General features: G+C 42.3%; 1 long non-coding RNA gene across 3 annotated transcripts in view; it reads left to right on the top strand.

Moving 5' to 3' along the window:
* Window positions 1-19,994, top strand: part of LOC148186220 (uncharacterized) — a 42,749-nt gene that overhangs the window by 19,714 nt on the left and 3,041 nt on the right. For 2 of the 3 annotated variants that reach the window (XR_015775157.1, XR_015775155.1), the window contains one exon: window positions 9,386-11,918. The exons of the other annotated variant lie outside the window; for it this stretch is intronic. This is a non-coding gene — a long non-coding RNA (uncharacterized LOC148186220). Of the gene's footprint in view, window positions 1-9,385; window positions 11,919-19,994 lie in introns of those variants that run through there. 3 annotated transcript variants of the gene reach the window in all.

Below are 19,994 nucleotides of genomic sequence, written 5' to 3'. Positions count from 1 at the left end.
GTTTTGTTGTAATACAGTAAAATCTTAATAGCCTAATCTTAATCTCATTTGTACGGTTTTCATTTAGGTTTTTTGCAAAGCCTGACTGCATGGCAACAATGTTACTAAACGTAAAATAGAAAGAGAAAGACTTTGTTTTATTATAGAGCAGTGTTAATGCACAGTTCTCTAGTTTATTAGTGAGGTGTATAAACTACACTGCAGACTGAATTTGCCTCTAACAGTGAGAAAAAGTGACCTTTTTTACATGAGTGCAGTCCAGTGCAGGTTGAATGCGCATAAACAGGTCTGCATTATAAAGGCTACGTCCTGTGGATGAAATGTCCATATTATCATTTTTATCAACACATTTGTCAACCCGAGGCACCAATTCATTGTTATACGAAAGACTACAACTACCAATAGCCTAATATAGCAATATGCTACTGATTGACGTCACACACAATCGTCTCTGTCTCACACACATGCAGAGCAAAGCTTTATGGCATGGTAGTTATTTCAGTAATTTTATTCATTGCACAGACAGATTTTTGCTTATCTCATGTGACATACTTTATGTCACATTGTAGTTCCCTGAAGCAGCACTGTTTTCATCTTTCCTCGTAACATGAAGCTACGCTTTGGCCCATTCCTACCTTTCCACCATGACTCCTAATTGTTGCAAGTTTCCAGAAGTGTAGATTTGTGAGTTTGATGTCAATGTTTTATAATGTGCAACTGTCAGAAAAACATGCTGGCAACAATAACAAGAATTGTTAAATTCTGAGACCTTCGATTCTGATGGATCAAAAAATGTGCAGCTGGTTCTCAACTGGTTCTCAACTTTGGTTTTTCTATAACCATTCACCTTGATGTATAGACTTTACTGCAGTTCTGTCAATTCATAGTTAAGGGAGCAAATCAGCAAAATATTGTCTACCATAAGCTACAGGTCAACTGCAAAACCCCTGAGTGTATTTAATTGAGCATAGGCGTTTTGAATTGCTTATGAATTCAACTTTTCTAGTGAAAGAGGAATTTATTTTCCTTCAGATGTTTCATAGTCTTATTTTGAAAGTTCTCTTTTCTAAATTAGCCTACTCTAAACCTTTGTTTATTGATGTTCCTGACAGCTTTAGACTTTTATTTTTCCTTAAGTGGAGCGGTTAGAGTTACATTTTAACACCAATATATTAAATAAAAATAATTCCTCGGGATGAGGACTGTGAATGCATTTGAGGAACAATCCGCTGTTGTTTTTGCAAACATCAGATCAGGTTTAACTGGCAAACAACAACATTTTGGTACTATGAAGATATCATAGCCACTTATATTTCACAAACATTTTTAGGTGAAGCTGTTCATTACATATGGAGCATCCTGAAGTCACAATAGTTGTCAGACAGCTGATTTTGCTAATGTGTGCATGGATACGAGGGAAGAGGAGGAGGAGGAAGATGGCAGAGTGGCGGGGTGTAGCTGCGGATGTGCAGGTGCACCGCTAACGTGACGGAAAGGTACACAGGCAGAAAACAGACAGAAAGAGGAACGAAACACGGGGAGAAAAGATAAAGAGGAAGAAGGGAATCATTGAGCGAGACTCGTAAGTGGGAGTCGCGGGGCTCTGCATAAATCGTCGTAGATTACGGAGCCTGTGGAGATCTTTTGACTTGTGTTCCTCCTCTTCCTACCTTCTGTTTGACATGAGAGTGAATGAGGTAATCCACCGTGCTCAGGGGTACACAGGCTCTGCTCCCATCTGGGCTTTGAACCTTTTGCTCACCTCATGCTCGGTCTCTGGTGTGTCGTGGTATAGTGGAGCATGTCAAACAAAGAAATTAAAGATGGCAGTTTACAGGGAAACACTCGGCTCTTTTGGTAACGCGTCTCTAAGAAGAAACTGACAAATTGATTTAAAAGGATGAAATACGTTCCCCAACCCACAAACGTTTTCCCCCTCACCTTTTAAAACATATTTACCTCCCTGTCTGTTCTCGTTTTGTCACTTTGGGAGCTTTGTGTGTACTTTGTGCACATTTGTGTCTGTTTGCGTGGTTGCATTTATGTACTCATTCATTTTTCATGCTCGTAATAGTACTTCTTTGCAGCTATTGCTATCAATCAGGAAGGGGGGCTGTTTGCATGTGAGATTATATACGTGAGTGCATACAATATGTGTGTGCTCCGCTTGCAAGTAGTGTTTTCAAAAGCAGGACTGCGACTGTTCTTTTGTTGCTCACAGCTGTCCCACATTAGGGATCAGCCGCTATTCCCCAGGCAGTAAGGGGTTTTCAGAGGCCCTGCTAATTGGCTGTAATCTCCTTTTTAAACTTGAAAGCCAACGAGCCTCCAGCCTCGCAGTTTACAAGCAATTAATGCAAGGAACACCAATACTGCTGGTCACAACTGGTGTATATCTGTTCCCTCTTCCTGCGGTTCCCTCTTATCTGATCTCACGCCCGTCTCAGAGGCGGATTGACTCCTCCTGCTTCGCAGGCCCCGGTGTAAACAGCTACTCAGTAGTGGGGCCTTCTGGGGAAGAGGCGCGACGGGGGGATTTGGTCTGAATCTTGAAGTGTCCGTGGGGATGGTGGCTGGGTTTGGGGATCGGAGGGGTTTCCTTCTTAGGCGCTGATGAAATAATAATGCACGGAGTTGGCGAGGCTGAAATTTGCACATGAAAATCCTCTCCCTTCGCGCTCCTTGCGTCTAATGTGCCGCCGATGACAATCCCTGCCTCTCACAGTTTATATGCAAATGAGTTCTCTCAGCTTCCTCCTCCTCAGAGAGTCGCCCAGCCGAGCTGGAGAGAGCGAGATAGACAGAGAGATATAAAGCGAAAGAGACAGAGTGGGGCTTTTTTGTTGTGTTTTGTTTGTGTTTGTCTTGTTTATTTTTAAAAGGATTTTTAAAAGATGATAATATATTTTAATTTTTCCCTTTGTTTTTTTTTTTTTTTTTCCTGAAAGGCGATATGCAGATTCTCTGAAGAGTTTGAAATGCCAGACTTTTCTTTTGTGTTTAATTGGAACATAATGCCGGTAGTCTAAATAAAGTGTTTGTGTGAAGTGAGAAATGGTTGTATAATGACTTTTTTTTTTTTACCCCAACAAACAAGACTCATCCTCCCCTCAGGAGTCTCCTCCGCCTGCCTGTCTGATTAGTCTCTTTCGATATAAATACCGTTTCCTCTCCATGACCTCTGCTCTGTCTGGTTCCATCTTTTTTTTTTGTCAATGTGCCTCCTGCTCACAGGAGCTGAGTGTTGGCATCACCAGGCACTCTAAGCTGCTGGTTATGAAATGGGGTAAATGGGAACAGAAGAAAAAAAAAGAAACAATCCAAAAATAAAATAATCTGTTAAAAAAAAAAACAAAGGCTTGTGGATCAGGTTAGCACCCAATTTGTTTTTAGTCTGCAAAACACCCACTGAGGAAAGCAGACCTATCGACAAACACAAGGATTGGTTTCAGTCAGTGGTTCCCAACTGGTCCAGCCACTGGGTCCAGATTTCTCCCTAGTCATTAGTTCAAGGTCCACACATAAGAGAAATTACCACATATTCAATTTTTATTTGACAAAATGTCAATAACACATGGGTTTAGAACACAGTGGAATAAAACATACTGCAAGAATAAAGTGCGATTAGTTAAAACCAGGCGCATTTCAAGAAGTTAAAGACACTGGGGGCTTAGCCTGGACCTCTTTAGGTACAAAAAAAGGGCACAATTTTTAAAAGAAAACATGCCTCCCAAACCCACAAGTTTGGATGGCATGGGTTTTTTTTAATGTTGGTGTATTTATTTATTTTTTCTTTTAAAGTTTTGGCCATTTTCTTTTTCTTCAAATTTTTTTTTTTGTGATTTTTAAAAAATTGTTCACAGTTTTTTTTTTTTTCTCCTAAAAATATTTGTCAATTTTCAAAAGAAAACATACCTTTCAAACCGGCAAGTCCATCAAAATAAATTTGCCAAAATGACACTATTTATCACAGCCGGAAAGTGTAAAAACATTGGATTTTGGGATGAACAAACTTCGTGCATTTTCCCTGACACACATTTTACCTGTGTGTGTATATATATATATATATATATATATATATATATATATATATATATATATATATATATATAAAGTTTCCGACGCCCAGGACTAATGACGCCACTGGTTAATACGTAGTAAAGTGTGTTTTTCACAAATTGTACATGATTGAGAGTCTCTTGCACTTCATTCAGAATGGACCCGTGACCCACTTTTGGACCATGACCCACCAGTTGGGAACCACTGGTTTACATGATAATCTCCCTCTCAAACCTAATGAACAACTTTTAAAACCAGGGGTTGTAAATGCATGTAGAACATAAAAGATGATTCAGCAACAGCATGACCTATTTTTCATCACAAATTCATCCAGAAATTGATGAAGTTCAGGACAAATCTGTCCAAAATGTCACTCTCTTGCGCTTGAACTCTGATGTTTTCTACTGGAGACCTGTTATGATGTCTGCGCAGTCAGATTTTCAGGTTGGCTTATCGATACTTTTCAAATCAGTAACAAGAAAGACAGAAATGTCTGCGTCTTCTTTCACTGTTTTCCTGTAACCCCATTCAAAGCAAACACGGCCCTGTCAGACAGAGGCGGGTGAGACGGATGGGAGGAAGGAGGGGGTGAGTACAGAGGGGGAGAAGAGCGGGGCTTCATGTCAGCCAGCTCTCCTCAGTCACGGCCAGTTAGTTAAAGCAAACGCGGGCGGACCCTGGAGAAAACGCAGGGCGGCGGAGAGTGCCAATCACGGCCGGGCCCTGGGCATTCCCCTGTACAGCTCGCCTTGAGCAACTTTTTATTAATTTAATAAACATCCCACCGAGACGGAGCGGTGTGGACTTATGTACCCTCACAGACAACAGCACCGCTCAGGCCTAATGAGATGTGCTACTCACACACACACACACACACACATATTCACACATACAACAAATGTGCACACAGTCTTTCTGGAAACACGCGAGCATGCCGTCCAGATAGAGCACTAAAGAGTCAGTTCACCTAAATTGCACAACAATATTTTGGCATTGTGGTCTCCAGCCATGAAGATAGTTTTTGTTTTATTCAACCAAGTTTTTGGATATCTGGTTCACCCTGATACAATGATAGTGAATGGCTTTTTTTCACTGTGAGCTTTGTGGATTATACAAACAAACCAGGACTCTGTTTCTGGAGTAGCTTATCGATTCTCAATAATTTTACTGAAATGTGTCAGAAACAACATGTATGGAAAAGTGTCAAGTACCAAAAGTTGGAATTGAAAGCTTGGACAGATTCTTAAGCTTGTTTATTTATTATTTATTTAGATTTTGCTTGATGTAATTCAGAAAACATTCTTTATTTAACACCATAGAACAGGTTGACATATTTCATAAAATGGAGGGTTTGAAAACATGTTTAGCCTCCTCAAACTGAAATCACAAAAGCATTGTATTGGTATCTCTACAGAAACATTGATTTGCACAGATAATCAATACTTAGTCATAGACAAAAGATGCTTTTGGATTCTTACATTTTTTCATACACTTTTCAATGCTTTGAGCACCACATCCTAAATTCCATTAACCTAGAGTATATTGAGGTCGTGGCAGAAATCTTAGAGCTGGATATCTTAAAACCAAAAGCTTAAAGAAGCTTAAAAATCTGACCAAGCATTTTATACCAACTTTTGATAATTGTCACTTTTCAAAAGTCAAAGTATTTAGGTCAGACTTAAGGCCATGATAAACCAAGTCTGTGTAACATGTTTGAAAGTAAATACTACCTCACACTGTCAATCATATTATCACAACAAAAAAGTTTCCGAAAGTTTCATCGCTCATTAATGCTTTCGGAACAGGTTCAATTTTCTACATTTTTTTCACAAAGGTCAAAAGCTTTAAAGGCTTTGAGCAAGAAGCAGTGATGAAAGTGTAGTGTAATGCAGGACACATGCATCTGCGACATCATTTTCTTTTTTTTTTTTTTTTTAGGATTATTGTTATGGCTTTTTGCCTTTATTTGATTGGACAGTCTTACTGTGAGAGGTGATAAAATACAGCAGAGGGCCACAGGTTGGAATCAAACCTCCAGCCGCCACTTAAAGGATACAGCCTTTGTGCATGGGCTGCCTGCTCTACTCGTGGAGCATCTCATCGCCCCCATGGCAGCATTGTCCCATTTTAAAACCAGTCCCTTAGTCTTGTGACAAATTTTCCCCAGTGGTCACTTGCAGTATTGCAGCAAAAAAATCCCCTGCAGCCCAAAAAACATTTTCCCCATAGACCACTGCCATAAAAGACATTTCTTTAAAACTGTTGACATGACACCTCGAACTGCAAACTTTTTATTCTGATTTTTTTAGCCATGGTGGTTTTATATATGTAAAACTTTCCTTAAGCTGAAAAACGTGATTACAAATGTCATTACAATGTAAAGTCTACGAGCTGATCGGGAACTCATTGGTGGGGTCAGCCGGAGAAGCACTACTGTGCACATTTAGCGGATGGCATACCGTGGAAGTTAACGCAGAAGCAAGAAACGTTTTTGACATTTGTTACAGGAGAGCAACTTCATAGGAAGGAAAGGGTGCAATCTTTGGTCCAGTATTCTAGGTGCTATTAAAATCTATGTTTAAAACAAACACGACATAATGAAAGTTATGTTAGAAATGCACAACAGCTGAGTGCTGAGCGCTGCTTAGGAGACAGACAGTAATAACCTCGGTTGTTGTGCAAAACCTGCGTCTTCTACATGTTATTTGACCTGAGTGTGAATGGCGATCATACGCATTCTCATTGCATTAAATAGCCAGATGTTTGCAGGTGTTAGCAAGTTTTTTGTGCAGTGGTGGAAATGAGGCTATAGGTGCCAAATGCAAGGCCTGTGCAGAGGTGAGCGACAGCCAGGGAGGTAACTCTAGACGTGAGAAGCAAGAGAGCAAATGTGTCTTTCCATTTTGCCTCATATTGTGAATTGACATACTGACATACTGATAAAACTCATCGGAACCAACTATTATTGGATAACGGGTTAAAAAAACACATATGAAAAATACAGACATGGTATGCAAAGTTCTTCACTCCTTCCAGAAAGTGTCCTGTTTATTCTGGATAATCCACACAGCTGTACAGTGAACACTTTTCTTTGAAACTACAAGAAAAACTAGAAAACTAGAAAATGATGTTGCTTTTGGACTTTTAAATGTCATATTTGAATGCTCTGTTGATATTCCATTCACCTCCATTGTATTTGGATGTATGCAGAAATCTTGGAGATGGCGATCTCAAAACTTTGGCAAACAAAACTAAAACTATCTGCATGGTTTGACACCAGTAGAGGTTAATGAGATTGTTTTGTAATTTGGGTGCACTGACCCTTTAAACTGGCACGGCTTCTTTGAAATGAACTTCCTCTCTCCGGCCCACAAAACACTCCTCCGTCTCGAGTTCATTACGATTCTGCGGGCAGCGCGGCGATGCGCCAGGGGTCCAACTGAGAGCACAAAACATTATGAAAATAATAATGATCTCACTTTCACGCTTGTTTCTTCCTGCCCCGGCTGCTTATGGCGGGCGTCAGTGTCGATGGGAGTCATTAGAAGGGTCGGGCTCTTTTCTCGACTGATGAGTAGCGGCTGCAGCAGGAGGGACCAGGGGAGCGGGGAGGAGGACAGACTCCAGCACGCTAACAACCACAACCATCATCATCATCACCACCATCGCCACGCGTACCTGCTGCTCCGGGGAGACACTACCTCCTGTCAAACAGCGGAGGGACCCTGGTTCACCTGCAATGCGAAGTTGTGTGTGTGTGCGTGTGTGTGTGTGTATGTGTGTTAATATATGTGACTGCATCTACTTGTGTGTGTGTGTGTACCTGCAAGTGTGCGTGCATCCTGCTGTCTACATAATTCCCTCCCAGTCTCAGCTCACTCTTTGGCTTTGACTGTTCACTCCTCTTTCTCTTCCTTCACCTCACCCCTCCGTCTCCCCCCCCTTCTCCTTCCTCCATTTCCCACTGTATCACTCCATATATTCATGAATTTCCTGTTTATCATGAAAACTTATGCATGAAAATAGAGGGTGGGAAGGGGAAAAAACAACAAAAACAACAACAAAAAAAGAAAAACAAACAGGGTGAATGTTGATGGGGGTTTTGTCTCGTCTGGGTGCAGCGCTGCACAGGCAGCCTGCTCCTCAGGGGACATATGCAAGAAGACCCTGATTCCATCTTTTCATTTTCTGTCTTTCCTTGCATCCACCCGCCTTCCTTCTTTCCATCCTAACATTCGTCCCCCTCTTTGCTTTAGCCTCCCCCCCCACCTGCCCGCTGCCTTTCTCTTCTCGTCTCTCCTTCACACTGTCAAAGCCAGTTACAGGCAGAAGAGCTCTCCTTCTTAAATAATTCACAAGTTGATTAATAGACTCACAAGGGTATAATTAGGCAGGGGAGAGACAGTGGCTAGTGTAACCAGTACAGTGCTTAGGGGAATTAGAGAGCAGGGTTATTGAGGAAATGGAGAGTACCAGTAAAGAAAAAAAAAAAATAACGTGGCGGCTGCAGTGGTGGACTCGTGGAGGGGATGAAGAGGCAGGGGGTGGATGAGGAGAAAAAAAGGGGGGGCATCTTTTTCTGAGGCTATGTGTTGGATATGAGGCAGCCTCTCCAGGAGCATGGAGCCTGGGGTTTGTTTGATGTGGAAATTGGACAGTTTGAATCCGTCTCCTTTAATTTTTCACAACTTACAGGGCCCCCCTGGGTGCCTCACATTCCTCTTATAGGATATAAATTAGTTTTTTTGTCCTCTCACTCCTTCAGTTTTTAAACCCCTTTTTCTCTTTTACTTTTACACATTACCCAGGTACCCCTGTTATTTTTTTCTCTCTTTTCCCGGCGCCGTCTTCCTCTTCCGCACTGAACGGAGTTGCAGTTTCACCCCCGATGTTTGTCAAACAGTCAGTCATCAGCATAAAACTTCACTTATGTTGCCTCTAAGGCATCTTTTGTATTCTGAAAGGGATGTGCTTTCCGCTGCCAGACTGGTCTTCAAAACAAACAAACAGAACAATGGAACAACAGATCTCTCTGCTCAGTTCAGACATCATATTTCTGTTGTGGTGATCTCTGTCTGCTTCGCTTTTGCTGTTAAAATAATATGAAAAGAACCAACGGAAATACACCCAGACAGGTACAACACGATGCCTTTCCAGTTAGTTTTTTTCTCTCCTTCCCGGGAAGTTCTCTGCGAGTTAAAGCAGTCATATTGGGTACACACTGCTGTGTCTTTGGTTTGTTCCTCTGTATTTATTTCATTGTCGATATCTCAGATTGCTTCCTGCGGTCTTGCTCAGCTGTGGGTTTTTTTTTTTTCGCACTCAGGATTCGCCGATATCCAAACAGACTGATGTGTCCATCCCGGCGCGCGGGGCTGACTCTGATGTGCGGCATGTCTGCCTGCATGTCGACGTGTCAACTCTAATTCAAACTCCTCTGTTCTCCTCTCATCTGTCTGCTCCAGATGTTGCACTGGGTGTCAAAATGTATCTCAGCTCCATAGAAAACAAAAAAAAAATACGGGAAGCAACACATTTCTCTGTTTGTAGAAACTGATAGATACACTTTGAAATTCAATTCAGGCATACAGGAGGAGATGAGCCCAATTCAGCATGTGTGAGCCTTGATGCCACTGCAGATTTCATTTCTTGCTTGTTATCTTCACTGAAATCATCTGACGTGAGAGCCAAGAGAAAAAATGCACTGCTTATTGATTAATTTACTTCTTTGCTTGTCTGTGTTTGACAGTGGTGCATTAATTATCCTTTCTGCACCGCGTAATTGGCCCTCCTTTGTTGTCCCCAGCAGACGACTAATGACTTCTTGATATTGTTCTTGGCTGTGCAGATACCCTGCCACCAGGAGGCGCTGAGAAGAGCGGGACCCCTGTGTGTTGATTTATTTATCTGTGTCTGGATTAAAGCCTGTATACCTGATAAAGGGGATGTCAGAGGAGCTTTGACAGCCACAGAGGCGGCAGAGTGTGTGCGATTTGGTCGCTGCGCCGGCAGAAACAAGGAGTGTCGATGGCATCTTTGAAGTCTTGACAGACGAGAGCCTCTGAGCATCCCCTTAATCTTGCCTTCCCCTCAGAAAAGGCGTGCGAGCAGGCAGGTTCTGAGCACGCTCTGCTCCCTGTTTGCCTTATTCTCTTAATGACACAAACCATTCAGCGACCACGCATGATAGCATTTCATCTGGCATAATGTGTGGTGGCTGCTTACTTCAAACGCTTCAGCACCTCTCCGCGTTAAGCCGGCTGGAGACGGAGAGAGCCGGGACATGAACACACAAGGCTTTTCCTATTGGCTTGATGGGATGCCTGTGTGTAGTGTATGCTGTTTGATTGTGCTGATTGTTTTCGTGAGCCCACCTAAAGCAAATACAAAGAATCTGCCGTGTATGATTGTCTGGAAATCAGATCAGTGGAGAGAGATATGTTTCGCACCTGAATGCTCTGTCTGCTTCGAGCGATTCGTGGGCGCTTATAATGACCCTTGAACTGTTCCCATTACTGTTTCTTCATACATATGATATTGCTTCCAAACATAAAGACAAATCACTACAAAGACAATGTCAGGGAAGTACAGCGATAGGCTGCGAAGGGCTGCATTGCATTACTGTGCGCTCCATCTTGAGCTTATTTCCCATCAGCACTGATTTGATGTTTTTCCATCAATTCCCGTCTTCCTATCACACGCAGGACAATGACAGAGCGGCGGTGCAGGTAGAGCGGATACAGGGGGCGTTCGTTGTGGAGGACCGGAGCTTGTGGGCTGAAGAGGGCGCTGGGGTTAATTACTCTATTACTGGGTGGCTCAGCCAGGAGCTGTTTAAACAGGCCCCAGTCAGCAGGGGATTAGGCCTCATTACTCCAGATAAAGTTACGCCCACGACCCTTCCCCACCGCCTCTTACAGCGAGTTTGTCAAGCATTCTGGGGAATATTCATATTGCAGGAGGAGGGGGAGGATATAGGAAGGAAAAAGGGAGATTAAGACCAAGCAGAGGCAGAAGGACAGGTGAGGGGAAGAAGAGCAAACTGGCGAGAACGACGCGGCTTAACTCCAGCGGATCGCCTGCATCATCACCTGAGCTCAGCCAGGGCTACAATTATCCCCCAAAATGCTCGAGCGTAGCAAGATTAGCATCTGTGACTCGGGTTACCCTCCCTCCCACCGAACCGAACCCCCGGGCATCCTCGGCCACCGTCGCTCCACCGTCCTCCTCCTCCAGGTGTCTGATGGCACTCGGTGATAATGACGGTGCTCTCATTTGCAGAGAGGATAGGCCGCCTGAAATGAGGTCGATGTTTGTGCTCCATGAGCGGAGCAAGATGGGTCAGTTTACCAGGTCTATAGGGCATGAAATACTTGGGTTTACAGTGACAGTCATATCACTCAGGCATCTTCATGAAATAGATGTGGTAGTTTCTTACAGTTTGTCTGTTCACTGCAGAAATGTTGTATTTGTAGGGGTCACTGTTGTTTCTGGCTGTTTAATTTAAATACTAAAAAGTGGATGGATTGAAAAGAATCAATAATATAAAGTCTGGGTGAAAATTGGATTTTAAAAATACCATTTGCAATGCAAACACTTTTAAATGTAAGACTCTGGTGCATAATGAGAGATTCATTTGTGATTTTTAACCTGTTTTTCACTTCACTTTCTATTGTGTATAGATTTTCTGAGCTTTGCTTTTCACAAGCAGATCTCATTTACTGTAAACTACTGTGTTTCTACAGTCTTTTACAACAGAGGTGGGCCACCTCATCAGAATACAAGACTAATTGATCTGTAGTGCAATGGTTGAAAGAGAAGAAGTGGAGTTGAACTGTCCTAGTTGACTTTTTGAAACGTGGATCAACATCAGTTTTTTGTTCTGTGTTCAGACACTGTTTACAAGCATTTATACCTTTGAAATGTAAATAAAAAAAACACAACTGGTTTGATCTTTTTCTGTTTTCTTTTTTTTTTTTTTGATTATTAAGCCAGCTTGCTGGCTTAATGAAGGTTTCAAAGGGTTAAATGGTATATAGTCTAGGTGCAATATGAGGTGCAAGGGGCAAAGGGGTTGTACTTAGTCCCTAAATTAATCATAGGTGTGTTTTGGGTGTAACATGCAATTCAACCAATCAGTGTCATCTCCCTTTCCCTTTAAAAGCCAGGTGAGCCTGCACCTGCCGGACTGTTCTTTACTTAAATTACACTGGTGGATTCGGCAAAATGGAGAAGCGAGCTGTCTTCTGCTGAGAGTAATGCAGTAAGAGCATAGACTGTATTTAAAGATGGATGACGCATCTCCGGTTACCTCCACTGTATAAAAAGAGTGCGCAGTAGCAATCTCGAGTTCCCGCACACAAACCTGACTGACCAATCGCGAGCACACCAATTGACATAAACAAAATGACTTCTTTCTCTCCTCGATGGATACTTGGATAGATACTTTGGATGGATACTTTCCCGCCTGTTTTTGCACAATCAAATTAAATTCTTCCCAACATTATATCCAGCCTAACCTTGAAAATATGTCATAATACTTAAGCTAAATACTTTTTGCGATATCTGAAGAACATCTTTAGGGAAGTACTTTAAATTTGGCACAAACCTTTCAAGTAGACTGAACGAAGAGCTGGTCAGACTTTGGTGTTTAAAGGTCACTGTGACCTTGCATCTGTCTCATTAACATGAAAGCGATATCTGAAGATAAGGGGGAGTCTCCTTATATTTGGTCATGTTGACTTTACGCAACATGTTTTTGGCCTTAACTCAAGAAGGTTTGGTGCTCACCTTGAAATTGTGCTGATTGTAGCAATCTTCTATGTGTAAAGCATCCATGTTTTCACAGGCGGAGGCATACAATCGCGTGGCATCCCCCTTCCCCTGTCACTTGTAACTTCTTTATGTTATTTTGGAAGAAATCAAGCCAATTTGTTCAGGTTTTAAAGGGTTAAACGGCTGTTGGGTTGAGCTGAATATAATTTTTTGTTATCCGTGAAACAGGTTTAAGTGTCCTTTTGTGTTTTCACTCACAGTGACCTAACCTGCAACTCCCTGTCGATATCGCTATGCCTGGGAGGATAAAGACTGTAGGGATGTCTTTCAACAAAGTTGCCAATGGATCAACTGGCTAAAAAAGTGGGTGTCTTCCAATTAGAAGAGTCAACTGTGTACTGGGAGAACTAATCCAAGGGGCTTTTCAAAACAGATTTGTGAGAGCTTGAGTTGTGGCCTGCTGAACTGTACACTCAAGTTTTGTGTCAGTGCCTCTTTGTCTTTAGCTCAATCACCTGGAACACATAAGAAGAAGAAAAACCTGCAGACACTTTTGCACCGCACATTCACACTGTAGTCACGCAAATCTCTCCAGAGGGGCTGTCGAATACAGTCGATAAAAATCCTATTTCATATGAGTCAAAATGCTTTCCTGATTTATGGGACATGCTCGCTCGCCAAACTATGTGATTTAAGTTCAAATCCAGAACAGAGCTTCTATTATATAATTGAGGACAGAAAAATCAATAGGTGCAGCTGCATGTGGCCGCGGCAGGCGCGGCTCGCATCCATATTGAGAGTGTACCCTCTTCGATCTGTGTCTGGGCCGGGCTCAGCTTCACTAGCCTAATCACACACGGAGCAGGTCGATTGGAGGACTTAGCCGGTGGCGCTCTCCAATGGCATATGTTAACATGATTCTCCCTCTTGCTCGCTGTTTAAAAAAAAAAAAAAAAACTGCACCTGAGATCCATGGCCATTCAGAGCTAAAAGAAAAAAAACAGGGATTGTTTTAAACATAGCCTGAGGTGAGAGCGAGATTCTCCGCTCCGATAACCTGAGTGAGCTGGAGGTGGGCGGCTGAGGACAAGAGAGGCAAACAGGATATTTATCCTATTGATTTTCTAAAGTTGAAACAAGAAGATTTAGGGGGGCTTGACTCTTAAAATTCCCAAGGAGCCGCTCACTTCTCAGCCGTATGGCCGTGAACACACACACACACACACACACACACACAGGAAGTATGTTGCTAGTGAGAAGTGTGAGTGAGGTTTAGGGGCCTTGAGCTGCAAAGCTGTGCTGTGCTGTGGAATGATGTGCCCCAATGTGTGTCAGAGGAATCATTATAGCTAGTGCTAGTGCTGAAGCCCGCCTATGGTGTGTGTGTGTGTGTGTGTGTGTGTGTGTGTGTGTGTGTGTGTGTCAAAGTGTGAGTCATGTAGCAAAGTGGAGGTGTGAGCAGACAACAGATGGGAAGGGCCTCAGTATTGCAGCAGAGATGTGGCTTTTGTCTCTCCAGCTGAAGGGAGAAAACCTGCAAATCAACAACAAACGCACCGTGAAGGAAAGTGTGTGGGAATGTGACTCAGCACACAAAAAAGTCTCCTGGAAATTTATAAAATCAGATGGCAGGTTCACAGTGCACGGACTGAGAAACTTTGCCCATTGCTATATTCAGAATGTCGCATTTTATCATAAATTGTATTTTAGAATAATGACCTCACTTTTGCTCATTTTAGTCTGTTCAAAGGGGTCTTAAAAAGGTACAGATTTTCCTGGTGGGAGTTATTTTGGTCTTGAGATAAATCTGCACCCAACAACGCCAAGGATTGCAGTAATTTTACACCAGGGAGATCAAACTTCGTGGCTCCATTCGCCACTGAACAAAATTCATAGGCCCAGCCTCAAATGCCATTAAGTTCTCTCTCTACATCCATGAATATAACGCGTTTGTTTCGATCTCACGCCCTCTTGACTTTAATCAATTAATTTCTTTCCTAACTTCTTTTGTCATGCAGTGAGCTGAACTGCCAATCACGGTGATCTCACTTTAATGAAAGTAAATAATTAAAAGACAAAAATTAAAAGTCAAAGTGTGAGAAAAAACATCTAGAACCAGTAGGTCAACCAACTTGGCAACTCTGTTTTTTTTTATTTTACATGATCAACAGCTGGTGTTAGCCTATGAAAAAGAAATATGTATTTCTGCAACAATATTGTATTGTTTCCACCTTAAATGTATTTACAAAGTAATTTTTAATAAAAGCAAAATACTCTCACATAGTCCCCTACCTGATACCGTCTCACCCCTGTCCTAAAAAAGTTTACTGGCTCCTGCAGCACATGCAATTCAAACTTCTTCCCACCACAAACCTCCATAACCAGCCCCCCTCCAAACTCACTGACCTTCACTGTGGCCACACTTCTCTGCCAACATCAGCCTCCTGTCTCCCCCCTCCAGGACCAACATCAGACCACTGCCACCCCCTCCTCACATTTCAAAACACTTTGACTGTTTCACTGATTTCATATTCAGCTCATCAGTCACCTGCATGTCCCAGTAAGCAGGGTGATGTACAGGTCAAAAAAACAGCCAGACGTCTAGGTTAGAAATTGTCTAAATATGGTTGCCAAGTGAACATGGTTTGAAATAGCCACATAAATTCTGGTGAAACAAATGTAATATTGCAGAGATCTGTCTGGGAGAGTGTGTAGTATTGTCAGAGAAATGGCCCTCGGGAGCCATGCGTGTTTGTTTTAGGCATACTGGGCTGTCATACTTTTTTTTTACTATTGAGCTGTTGGAACAATTTGCAATTCTCTGTCCTTCTTCTTCTTCTTCTTCTTCTTCTTCTTCTTCTTCTTCTTCTTCTTCTTCTTCTCTGCCTTTGCTGCATTACTAGCCTTCTTGGTGCGGTTCCTCTGTCAGTTGTCAATCAAATATCTTGAAACCAGTTCTGAATGTTCTTGCGTGCACTATGAAAACAAAACATTGACCAACTTCTTTAAAAGATTGATTTATATCGCTGCAAATGGTCAAAAACTCCACATAACCTTTAAGTTCTTAATACACTGTAAGATTTTGAAAGCTGACAATAATGAGAAAAAAACGATCCAAAATTGTGTTCTTAGATTGTCTACGGACAGCTGCATTAGATCTTCTTGCAACTAAAGACAGTCATCAGCATCCAAATTCTGACACAAAGTCACAAAAACATGGCTTTGCTCACATATTTATTTATTTAAATCCAAGCGCTATAATTCACCAGGTCATATCACTTAATCTGACATTCCTGAGAATTGATATTTTACAAAGTGACACAGATTTTATTGGACCATCTGGCATAATATGAGCTGCCTTCAAGGACTTAAGACTTGACTTGGACTCGCCCCAGAAGACACGAAAACACGTCTACTTAGATGACCTTTAACCTGCAACTGATCAAGTCCACCTGTTTTTTGCTGTAGTTTAGTGTTAAGTTAACAATATAATCAGTATCATCAATTTCAACCTAAATGCATCACTTGGTGATAATTACAGTCCATCAGATGGGTCACAGGCCTGCAGTCTTGGCTGCAGTCGCTCGTCTGCGCTCTCCAGCTGCTCCTGTTGGACCTCCTAGGTCAATCCGCAGCCACGAGTCGTCGCCCGGCGGTCACGACTCGTGACTCCTCAGTCATGCTCGCAGATGATCGCTGATCTCATAGGTGGGGAGGAGGTGCCACGGTAATTGTTCTTTGGAGTGCCCCAGTTATGCCAATAAACGGCCCCTCAGTGATGAGGCTAATGGCGAGAGACCTCGTTTGCATAGCATTATCTTAATTGAGCCCGAGGCCTGGCAGGAAAACAAGCCCGAGATTATGTTACTGATGGATGGTGGCGATGGTCCGGCGGCAACCATTTACCCGACAGCTATATTAATTAACAGCTATCCAGTTACATGGGCTTTAACAGGGATGAATAAGTTAACATGGTGACTGTGACGGCGGCGGTGACAGCGCTCCTTCGCTTATGTGTGGGCTTCTAATGGAGGAGACACACTAATATGGGATGTGTGTGCATGGAGAGGGATGCTAAAGAAGGCCTGGCATCGGATCTTATTACCCATTTCCTAAAGGAGGAAACCGAGCCAGCGTTAGTACCAGCCTTTAAATAAATCACCACACAAAGCCTGTACTAATACTTTTAATCGTGAATTAATTACACACTCATTGCAGGGAGGAAACCCATAAATGTTCCAATATGCTGGGGCCTGAAATCTTTATCGCACAGTATTTCAGGGACTCCAGAATGTGCTGCTGTCCATAACGTGAAACAGGGTCTTCATCGTAGATCAGACCAGAACCTGGACTCACACATGCTGAGTGTCTCTGGATCGTGATAGAGTTTTAAATGAAGCGGGCCGGCCAGGTAGCTCTTTTGTTATGTAAAGATCTGCCATGTGATCCGCCAGAATAAAAGAGGAGAGAAAAAGAAACCGTTCAGATAAGCTTCCCCTCATCAGATAATTAAGGATGCCTTTGCTCCAGTTTCCCCTTCTTAGCATAAGTGTCTGATCAACTTTCAAAAAGCTCATCAGTCAGAGTTGCTCCTTGCAGCTCCACTCCAGGGGCTTAAAGCAGGTTCCTCCAGGATCCGTCTAACGGAGTCCAGTCTCACACCAGGGGGTCTTAGCCTGCGGCCCACCCTGGAGGACCCAAATAAATTTGCGGAAAATCAATTATTCTGATAGATACAGCCAACAGCAAAGAGACAGTTCCAGGATCAATAACATTATTAATAACGTTATTGTTTTGCACAAAAATCTGAGAACTGGATTTTATTTCATTAACTGAGGAGTAATTTCCATTGGGGACGGTCCCCACCCTTTTCTAAATCCCACTTCTGTTGCCCCCACTTACACAAATGTTCCATTTTTTTTAACCACAAAAATACACGACTATTTGGCCAACCATAGGTTCTTGCTGAGAATGTGAAATGAGCTGCTGATTTTGCTCCGATATACTCAACAGAGGAGTAGCGTTTGTAGCATATTTAGAACTATACTGACAGAATTTAGCATAATTTCCAGGATTATGTTTTGGTTACTGTAGTCCCTACACGTATGTAGAATTGCAGGAAATGGGATTTTTTTCAAAAGCCCAACATCTCAAACTAAAGTTACGCCCTTGTTGAGGGCTGCAAATAAATTTCCATCTTTAATTTCTTTGTCTATTATTTTATGATGAATCATTTAATCTAGAAACTGTCCAAAAATATTGACAAACACCCATCACATGGTGACACTTTTTGATCGCTCTGTCTGATAAACCCAGAGGATTTTTTTCCAGTACTTGTTAGTTATATAAAAAGAAGGAAAATTGTGGAAAGAACCCTCAAGTTGTGAGATCATGAGGTGACATCTTCAAATTATTTGTTATTACCAACCAATTTTCTCCGACCCACAGATATTTAATTCGCAATGATGTAAAACAGGAAAAAAAAAACAAAACCTCACATTTGAGAACTGAAATCACTATTTTGGGGGCATTTTTGCCATCAATCAAGGGTGTATGTTTCATTTGCCAGAAATTTTTGAGTGCAAATGCTTATTTTCTTGCATTTTGGTGAATATTTATGCACCAGTTTAAGTATTTTCTGCATCAGTTCATGGTTAGATGTTGTTAATTTTGTCAAAACAAAGGTCCTCTGCTACTTCGATATTGTTCTTTTACGCCTATGCAGTCAGTTAAGTCATTAATTAATCAACTAATCATTTCGGCACTAATTTCAACTGAGATAAACTGAAGAAAAGCTGCAGGAACATGCTTTAGCTTTCCATTTTTACTGGACAAAAGATTTCAAATGGTCTGCCATTAATCTTGTTTTTTTTTAAGTCATCCATTCTGTGTGTAGTTCAGTTTCTCGCCACAGTTCTGCAGCTGCTGGTGTGCACCGGCATTTCCCGGGAAGGATTTTTGTCCCGTGTTGTCTCCTTGGATGTCACTGCTTTGCCGTTGTGCAAATGAGGCATGCAAATGAGAAAACAGAATTATGAAATTGTTTCTTAACAATATGCAGAAGAGGTCAGAGAGACGCGCTTGGCTACAGGCTACAATAAGTGAAATTAATTACTGTTTGTGCTGCCATCTAATTGCAGCCTCTCGATGAACGGCTTTGACTTTTTTTTTCTTCCTCCCCTGTTACATTTTCCCACCTCGACACCCCTTTGCTCCTTGTCAAAACTCTTCCTCCACCTGTCACAGTGTCTGAGTTTTGTGCACGGCCGCCCCCCACCACCAGCCCCCATCCTACTCCCCTCCTCTCCATCGCCCCCCTCCCTGCCTCCCCTGCTGCCAGTTTTTAACTACACTCCACTCTGGCCTCTGCTCTACTTGTTACAGCCCCAACACGAGTGCAAACAATCAAAGTCTTTGGGAACGCTAAAATATGCATGGCTATCCGTGACAGACAGATAAAGCAGGGCAATTAGCCACGTAATCCTAGAGCATCGTACGGAATAGTCCGCCTCAGCTGTCCTCCCTCCCCTCCTTCCCTTTACTCTCTTGGTCTCCATTAGTTAAATGTACTCTGTGTGTCGGCTCCCCATCAAATCAAGTAACACTTCCCCTAATTGGCTTATAAATAATACAGCAGGGCCTACATTATAATTTCATCAGTGGTAAACATTGCGGGGGCAGTTGGTGAAGAACCTATCCCTCATTAATTTCTTAATTTGGGTAGATGGAACGAAGGGGAAGTGAGGGAATGAAAGGTGGAGAAAGAGAGCGAGATGTGGAGATTGGATGAACGGAGAGACTGGTATCACCTCAGGCAGAGAGAAAGAGGGAGAAAAAATTACAAAACAAACAAGGGGAGGAAGATGCTACTGCTGCTGCTTTTGTTAAGATATGTCAGATATTCAATCCAGCGGTTTTGTCAGTACTCCTGTGCAATAGGTGATGAGGGCCCCGCCGCCCCCATTTTACACACAAATACACACAAACAAACACACAATCTCTCTCCCCAGTCTCATTCCTTGTTCTTTTTTTATACCAACTTAATGAATATTTCATAACGAGCAACATAAATATTCATTCTAATGGTTTTGCACATAGTTATTACCGGTATTTCCTTTAAAAAAAAAAAAAAACTCATTACAAATTCTGCATAACCAGGC

Source organism: Plectropomus leopardus, chromosome 20, assembly GCF_026936395.1.
Source record: "Plectropomus leopardus strain MGB_pleo_1.0 chromosome 20, ASM2693639v1, whole genome shotgun sequence".
Classification (NCBI taxonomy): Eukaryota; Metazoa; Chordata; class Actinopteri; order Perciformes; family Serranidae; genus Plectropomus; species Plectropomus leopardus.
This window is presented reverse-complemented; position numbering and strand designations above follow the sequence as displayed.